Genomic DNA, 6,998 nt, shown 5'->3' with positions numbered 1-6,998 from the left:
GTCCACATATGTTCCTCTTTCTAAAGCTTTTCTCTTTGATAGACACTATTTGTTTCATCCGTTTATCACTTCACCGGTTTTGTTCTTCTTCTTTTATGGAAAGAAGAAGCATCATTTCTTTTTCTGAGAATTATCGGAGGTTAACAGCTTGTATCGGATTCTCTTTTATGCTCATGATTGATAACACGCAGCCTGATGTTGTTCCAGTTTCTGGTTATCCACGAAATTTTTACAACTTGTTACCAGTTTTCCCGTTGATTTACTCTGAAATAATTAAGCCCTTTAATTAATAATAGCTGAAAATTAAAACTATAATTAAACTACGTTTGTGACAATTTCTCGCTTAAATCTGAGTAATGTGAGCTCTTTTGCTCATGAACTAAAATCAAGATAATAGCTAGGTGTCTGAAAAAGTATTTAGTTGGCAATTGTCCAGTTTTTTAAGAGCTTTTAATATTTGCTGAGATTTACTCGTAAACTTGGCATTTTCAGTCGAGTACCCGTTATTTGAAATTGAATGTGTTGAATCACAGCGCAGAGAAGATAAGAAATATTGTTCAAACATGAGTGAATGAAAAGCAGGCAAAAGAAGAGGTGTGAGATTATGCGTGTGTACGTGTAGAAAGCACCTAACAGTGAAGAAACATCAACCACTGGTTATGTTACAGTAAGCAGAATCACAGCACGTCACTGTAGTGTGCCTTGATTTGAGGTGGTTGCATGCAGGCCTTGCTGGTGGTGCCTGCAGGCAGTCCTCTCGTTGCCCGGGAAACACAGATGGTGGATGAAGGGGGCGCATACAAAAGACCATAAACCTGTGGCAGCAGCTGGAGACCGAGACCAGCGATTAATTCAGGTCTGCGCGCTGAGTGAAAGAAGTTACTGTTCTCATTAATACCCTCCGCTCATGTTCTTTGTCCCGAGGCTTCCGACTCCACTTTATCCTGTTTTCCGTGGACTGGACTCCCGTCAGTGCGCAGCTGTTGTTGGCACTCCCACATCTGCTTCTCTCCGCTCGGCAGCCATATAGAGAGGACGCACAGCCGCGGTTCGTGTTAGTAGCGTGCTGCCACTCGATCCAACCAGCCTTTCAGTGCGGGCGTAGTCACTGCGCACACACACGACGCCTGTTTTCCCGTCTGATCGGCTTGCGGTCAGCCTGGTAGAGGAAGACGAAGAAAGCAGATAAAAGGCGAAGAAGGAGCGATCTTTTGCTATCGTTTGGTGACAGGTGGATGTGGATCCCGGAGATCACTGGTAGGAAAAAAAAAAGCTAATTTATTTCCAATTATTCTGCTCTTCCGTTGCATTCAACTTTTACCCCCCTCTATCCCTCCCAATCCTTTAATAAGATCTATGTTTTTAGGCAAACACTGACTCCTTTAATCCTTCCAGTTGAGGGCCTATTATAGAGAATATGTCTTGTAGGTTGTAGGGTGTATGCTCGTTTACCATAGAATATGAAAAAAAAAATCTTGTAGTTATTTTTAATCTCAATACATCTCTCAATACAGCAGGATGCAACCTACCCTATATGTCTTTAATCTGCAGAGAACAAGCTGTAGTCATTATTTTTGCACTGATTTGCCAAGAGCAATGTCAAGTAGTCCCAGCCTTAACTTTGATCTTCTAATATTAAATTCACATCTAATATGAAGTATATATGAAGTATATACATAGTATATAGTATATAGACAAGTCCATTTGACTCAGTATTTTGCCTTTTAGGTACTCCCTGTAGATTCATCCACAGTGCTGCAGACAGAGACACACAGGATGCTGGGAGGATCCAGAAGGGAACCAACAACAGGACAGGTTATGTGTACAGACTGGATTGTCGTCATTATCATCTCTAGGGAGGTCACACGGAAATTTAATAGCATTACTCAGTCATTTAGATAACTGATATTACTGACTCTTATCCTAAGTGACTCATATGTTTTTACAGTGGGTGTTTTTCAGTCCACCGTGTCTGAGACTAAATATAAAGCATAAAAAGAAACAAAAAAAAGATGAAAGAACAACCAGTACCTGGGGGATCTTGTGAGGACAGTTGGGTTGTGTCCCACTTTTTTCTGCTGCTTTGTGTTGTGTGCTCTTCTCCAGTTACATCGATGGAAAAAGATGGGGGGGCTTGACAGGACTTCATTGTACTCCCGGTGGCTTCGCTCCATTGCCCTCTACTGTGCTGCGTATGGACTGGTACAGGATCTAGCCACAGATTTATACCACTGACTTTTATTCCTTCACATTCACTTTTATGTTGTACACAGTGTCTTCTTATATAAGTGCAGATGAATATAAAATACAGAGCCAGTTTTTTATGGACTCAGTCATGCTTTTGTGTGAGTGTGTGTCTCTGTGTGTTTGTGTTAAGCCTCTATGCTGGCACAGAGGACAGATAAATGAAGACCAGATAGAACGTGGGAGATCAGTTATGTGCTTAATCACTGACATTTATTATTATTATTATTATTATTATTATTATTATTATGCTTGCTATATAGGTACTTTTCTCATTATTATGGTTAAGAGGTGAGATAAACCACAATTTGGATTATGTGACCAAATCATATTAGCATAATCTGCCCCTCGGGTGATTTTATTCAAGATTTTTGTAGAAAAGGAAATATTTGTCAATATTTTTCAAACCAGTACAAAACTATATCTTTGTAATCATGCCATCATTCACTATATCTATATTATTTTATACTACACTATACCATCCTAATTCCCTTTATTGTGACTTGTCTTGCAGTGATGACCACATGGTGCCATTTTCCCTGCCCTGCACCTTCAGAAGAGAGAGTCCGTGTTCCAGTGTTTTCCTACTGAGAGATGAATTCTGCTTTTGCAAATCAGTGAAAACTGTATTTCACTTGTTGCTTCGTAGTCAACATCAGTGTGCTCAGATTTAGCAGGGAGATATTTCATGGGTGTTGTACAGAATAATTTGCTGCAGTGTGATTTTTTTTTTTTTTTGTAAGTAAAAGCGCGCCCTGGCCCGTTCTCTGACTTTATTTTGCTGTTCAAAAACAGTGACGCGTGCGGTGACCTCTACTCTTTCTAACCCTCTGACGGTTTCTTCCTATATAAGATACTTCACTCAAAGCGAGCAGTGTTTCACCAAGACTATATTTTGTGTCTTTTCATAGCTGGAGTTTACTCTGACAGATTTGTGCAAAGCTCTGATATTTGAGAGAAAAAAAAAGCTGCTAAATTGTGTGAAAATGACAAGTTCCCAATGTGCCATTCACACAGTATGTTTTTGTTTGTGTGGAAACCTCTAAAGTTGATCACACTTGTGTGTGTGTGCGTGTTACGGGGGTGTCTACGTGAGTGCACGTGTTTCTTTGCATGTACCCTATACGTATGTCTGCATGTGTCTCTTATCAGTCAGATGAAATGTATTTGTAACGGGCCTGAAGCTAAAAGCTGCTTTACTGTGATTTTTGTTTTCACAGCTGCACACTCAATAACAGGCCTATATTCTTTTAGCCACTGGATGTACCAGATAAGGGATAAAACAACATTTACAAATGGTTCTTAGCATTTGTTACAACCTCACTGAAGTAGCAGTTATTATACTGATTTAGATCACAAGGATGCCATTGGAAATTAATGGTCTGTAGTTTTCTAAACGATGCCCGCTGGCATTAATTAAGTTGTCCCGATGCCTACAGTCCTATCATTTCACAATGAAGCCAATTTCAGCAAATGCTAATAATTATGCGTAAATAGATTTTTACCCACATCTGGGTTGTACTAACAGTATCTCACTAATCTCTAACACTACTAATATATGTGCTAACAGTTGGAGGATTACTAACCTGTATTGAGAATGCTGTTGGCTGGCATTTCTAACCCTAACTTGACTAACCCTCTGCTTTCTGCCCGCGGTCTGCAGCGCATATACTTTCTTTGCATGATTTTGCATCCCTTCTTTTAGAAGTTGAAATAAATCTTTAAAGTCGGGAAAAATGTTGCACTGAGCATGTCAGGAAGGGTTTCGGGACTTGGAAAGGGAAAGAAAGCGATTAAGCTCAAGGTGAAAAGACAAGCGGGAACAGCTGCTGGCATCAAACTGGGTTGACCACACACTTACGAGCAATCAACGCAAAAACGATTGTGATCAGATTCAGAGAGGTCAGCCTTTGCATTTGTACGTGCTCTGTGCGGTCAACCTGCAGGTGAGTGCCTGGCTTGTTGTCAGCTCGGGCGGTGATGTCAGACAGAAGCTGAGCACACCTCAGTACTAACTCCTGATTGGTGCTGATACTAACAGTCCGGATCCTGTAAATGTCCATCTTACTAATGTCTTTGTTTGCTGTTCTTTGCTAAACTTTGAGTAAATCAAAGCATGCCCAGCAATACCAGCAATACAACTGGACAGACCTACTATGAACAACAGTCATCAACAGTCATCAAAACAATTCACTAACCCAAAAGAAGAGTGTTGAACAGCTCTCTACAAACTAACAAACTAACCTACTAATGAACACATAACCTAACAAAAATGAACTAGAATCAATAACTCTCTGCTCAGTATTGTTGAAGCGCCCCAGCATCGAGGGGACGCGTCACTTACTAACAGAATGAAATTCAACAACGTGCTTGAATGTGTGCGAGAGGGAGAGAGAAGAGCGAGTGTGTACAAGAGGTGTGTTTGTGTGGAAATGCAAACAAGTTGCAAACTGGCTGTGAGCACTGCGAAAACCTCCAAATACTCTTGCAGCCTAAATGTAATCCTTGAACCTCTCAGTTTATGTGTTATGTGGAAGCAGCATGTTAATTAATGTTTACACTGACATAAATCGTGTTTTGAAAAGAACAAAACAAAAAATCAATACAAGCAAAATGTCCATAAGAACAGCAGGAGGTCAAAGAAAATGTGTTAATAAAGTTAAAAAACAATAATTTGATAGTGATTGTATCGTTTACTGTTTCATGAACAATTTCTGAATATTTTTGTAAAGTTGTAACTTTTGTTTCTAAAACTTTGTATCCAGTTAATAAATTTTTTTGCAACATAGCGTTTCGTCATGAGGCTGTGGGCCCGTGTTTCCTGTCCTGTTTCGGTCACAGACGGCGTGGAGTTAGTTTTAAGCAACAAGCGCAGATCAGAAATGACACTCAAGGTTACACATTGCTTTAAAATGTGAAGACAATGGCCATCAGAACACAATTGGTATTGTATCTTATCAGCTCCAATTCAATATAAAATACTATGTATAAACCATAAAGTAGACAATATTGCATCAAAAATAATGAAAATAATATTGCTAGTGATTTGTAACATTATTTATTCTTAATTCACAATCAGCAATAAATATATATGCATAATATATGTATATGTGCATGTATATTCTGTAAATATGTACATAAATAATATTAGCAATGAGTATAGAAAAAATGACCAGATTGCTTCATATTTTGCATAAAGCAAATAGCTACTAGTTCATTTTGTTTGGAGCTGAAGGAGTGTTAGTGTAACGATATGTGTTTACGACCCATAAATACTGCAACACACTCATTGTGTCAGTGCCTCAACAACCTTTAAGAATTCAAGAACCTTTTTTTTAACCTGATAACAGGGATGACATCATTCAACATTTATCTTTTGTATTTGTTTCTGACAGCTGCTCAGGTATAAAAAAGGATCTGTTTAAGGTCAAACGATGAAGCTCTGTTTATCTTGAAATGCTTACATACCTGTAGTATTTTATCTCTCAAAGAAATGTCATGGATCTTTAAATCATCATTAATGGCAGAGAAGCGCTGGCATCAAAGTGGGAAGTGGTTGTATTACTAAACTATTTTAAATATTATGCATGTGTCTGACTGATCAGTCAGATCACCATGTTCCTCCTGTGAATTCATACATACAAACTGTCTAAAATAACTGCATTGTTTTCATGGATGCAAACTTACAGCAGGGGGCAGCAACTCATCATGTTGGGAGATAAAAACGATGTAAAATCTAGCACAGGTTTCTTCTTATATTTAAGTCGAGCGGACACATATTTGTGATGGCGCAATGTTTCAGACTATTCTGTTGATACTCCTTCACATTTACATCAGGCCTGCTTCAAACACTGCGTTTATGATTCCTTTTAAACCACATTTTCAGCAATGTTGATTTTACAAATACACAAAGTGTGTTACAACGCAAAGGTGAAACAAAAGTGGTTAGTAATGTTAGTAGGATATGAGTGTATTCCTTTAAAACTCTCTTGTACAAAGAAACATTATGTGCAGACACCGTGTGCATTAGATCCATCGCGTCATACAGGTTTGTGTGTCTGCGCCAGAGACAGAAAGAGCGAAACACACACCGCAGTGGACCTTCATTCCAGCATCCTCCTGATCTGCATGGGTCAGACACACTGGGTTCTGCTCTGCCCCCCATTTGAGCCCAATGTGATCCAGATGACAGGGGGGTTTCCACAGGCAGAAGTTGGGGGGCCCGGGGTCTTCATGGGTCAGCGGTAATTCACCGCAGAGCTCTGAAAGCAGAGTCTTAACACACACAAAACCCCGCACAGAAAAGTGAGGCTCCACTTAAAGTCTTAAATATCACACAAACCTCAGTTCAAAGGCAGGTATGTTTGCATGAAAAGCCTTAATCGGCTTAATGATGTCCTCTAGCGCATGGTTAGTTTTGAAAACACACTAATGCTCAAGTTTATACAGGCTTGGATACCACAGAGACATTTATGTCCCAAAGACAGAGAGAGGCAGAGACCGAGGGCTTGTGTGTGTGTGTGTGTGTGTGTGTGTGTGTGTGTGTGTGTGTGTGTGTGTGTTGATGTAAGCAATCAGTAATTTCCACAATTATCTAATTGTGTCAGAATTTCTGCAAGTTTTTACCAATTATCCATTTCCGTTTTCTTCTTTGTTTGAATAAAATAAGGAATGTCTTAGCACACTGCTCATGTGTGCGTGCGTAATTATGTGTGCGATCCAGAAGCAGCCCTCTGTAACCAGAGCCTCCATCA

At 39.5% G+C, this 6,998-nt stretch overlaps 1 long non-coding RNA gene across 1 annotated transcript; it reads left to right on the top strand.

Moving 5' to 3' along the window:
* The first annotated feature begins 688 nt into the window (after positions 1-688).
* LOC102782398 (uncharacterized) lies at positions 689-5,032 on the top strand. Its single transcript, XR_437502.3, has 3 exons — positions 689-1,257; positions 1,729-2,202; positions 2,759-5,032. It is a non-coding gene; the product is annotated as an uncharacterized LOC102782398 (long non-coding RNA).
* Positions 5,033-6,998: the final 1,966 nt, after the last annotated feature.

This window comes from Neolamprologus brichardi, chromosome 12 (genome assembly GCF_056152115.1).
Source record: "Neolamprologus brichardi isolate AB-2024 chromosome 12, ASM5615211v1, whole genome shotgun sequence".
Taxonomy (NCBI): Eukaryota; Metazoa; Chordata; class Actinopteri; order Cichliformes; family Cichlidae; genus Neolamprologus; species Neolamprologus brichardi.
This window is presented reverse-complemented; position numbering and strand designations above follow the sequence as displayed.